At 32.2% G+C, this 1,956-nt stretch overlaps 1 protein-coding gene and 1 long non-coding RNA gene across 2 annotated transcripts in view; both read right to left on the bottom strand.

Annotated features, from left to right (window-relative positions):
- LOC119831350 (sodium channel protein Nach-like) overlaps window positions 1–1,956 on the bottom strand; it is a 25,857-nt gene that overhangs the window by 13,953 nt on the left and 9,948 nt on the right. The window lies entirely within an intron of this gene.
- LOC119831400 lies at window positions 542–1,219 on the bottom strand. The gene is made up of 2 exons (XR_005287888.1): window positions 819–1,219; window positions 542–669 (listed from the first exon to the last, which is right to left on the bottom strand). It is a non-coding gene; the product is annotated as an uncharacterized LOC119831400 (long non-coding RNA).

Genomic DNA, 1,956 nt, shown 5'->3' with positions numbered 1-1,956 from the left:
TGGTCAGAAAATTAATTACAAATAAAGCCAACATCAAAATGAAGATGGCCATTGTAGTACGAAACGAAAACAAAAAAACAATTTAATGATGTGGAGTATGGTTTGGCTGGTAGTTAGGCCATCGCACTGTTGGGCCGACGAGATCCATGCAATTAAAATTGTTATGGCTGCTGCATTAGCTGCCTGGCAGCTTCATGCTGAAATTTTAATAAAAATTTTTTTGTTAAAAACAAATTCATAAATGCATATACTTGAAGCTTTTGTCAAGCGACTTCAAAAAAATAGGAGATTATCAATTCGACAGTATGTTTTTTTCGTGTTTCTTACAACGTTACTGTGTCGACCGATTTATCAAGATTGGTTACCATCAATACAATATATATAGTATTAGTATAGAGATTTAAGTGATTTGTGAATGGAAGGTTTGTTCTTGAAATATCTGGTAGCTAAACTTTCTTTTTTGAAGAGGATAATTATAAAAAAATATCAGAAGAGCTTTTAATTTTTTGTAAACAGTAACAAATGAGATTTACCTTTTTTAGTAATTCTCATAGTATTTAGTAGAAGTATTATAAAGTAGACTTTTTCGTGTCTCCTGCTGACTTACAGAATATATATCATATGAATAATGTAGCTAATCAAGCCTTGTTGTAGACCAAATGCGGCATTCTTGAAAACAAAAAAAAAGTTATGCATATGAATTCAAAACATACATAACAATGAATGTATGTTATTCTATTGAAATTAAGGCCTTTTTTATTGTTAACCTTTATACCAACAGAATGGTTGTAATAAATATTATAATATTGCCAACTTACTTGTGATATGGTGTAGTTTCTTTCATTACATTAAATCTTCTCAAATCCACATATTTTATATTTATTGCCACAATGAAGCTGATCTGGAAATCATGATAAATATAAATTACCATTATTATTATGATTATATAAATATATTTATTTATGCACATTTATATTGCAAAAAATTATTGTCTTCGAGGGCGAAGAGCACAATTAATTAACAGTAGAAAACGCGGCCCTATTAAGAACGCAAGAATAAATAATACACGCATATATATAATACAAATACATTGACATCGCGACACATTGTGCGTTATCCCTACTAATATTATAAATGCGAAAGTAACTCTGTCTGTCGTCTGTTACGCTTTCACGCCTAAACCACTGAACAGATTTTGATAAAATTTGGTATGAAGATAGATCTGAACTTGGGAAAGGACATAGGATACTTTTTAACGCGAAAAAGGGTAGAAAGGGTTGAAAGAGGGGATGAAAGTTCGTTATTGTCAAAGCGATTTTGATGAAACTTGGTATGAAGATGGAGCTGATCGTGGGAAATAACAAACCATACTTTTTAATGCGAAGAAAATACTCCTTGCTATGTGGCGCGATATAAGCGAATTCTACGCGGGCGAAGCTGCGGGCGTAAAGCTAAGTTACCCATAAACCGTGGATCGGCCTGAGGCGTCGAACCTTGAATATAGTCGATATTAATAAGAAAACACACATAAGCATTAAGCATTGTCGGTAACTATAACACAAAACAGAATAATGAATACGTGCATTACATAATTGTACAAAATGGCGATTAGCAATCGACACGACTCCTTTCCGCGCAATTTGACTTATAAAATTACTGAATGTAACGGTATTAGTACAAATACACGGGTAATTTTCAAAGTATTTACTAAGTAGTAAACAAAGTATGTACAACGATGATCACAAACAACAAATAACACGGCAATCGATGTCTTAAGAAACTCGCAATTTTTTACCTAATTCAAGATCTTTCTACAATTTAATAAGTAAACTCGAGAAATATTTCAAGTTAAGCTATAGAGAACATTGTAATTCGCAGTTACCAGAAGATCATGAATTTAGCACGGACTATGCAAGAGGTTAGAGGAAGAAGGTCATAATTAATTAAAAGAAACTC

Source organism: Zerene cesonia, chromosome 13, assembly GCF_012273895.1.
Source record: "Zerene cesonia ecotype Mississippi chromosome 13, Zerene_cesonia_1.1, whole genome shotgun sequence".
Classification (NCBI taxonomy): Eukaryota; Metazoa; Arthropoda; class Insecta; order Lepidoptera; family Pieridae; genus Zerene; species Zerene cesonia.
The sequence above is the reverse complement of the archived record's forward strand: the minus strand, read 5'-3'. Positions and strand labels throughout refer to the sequence as shown.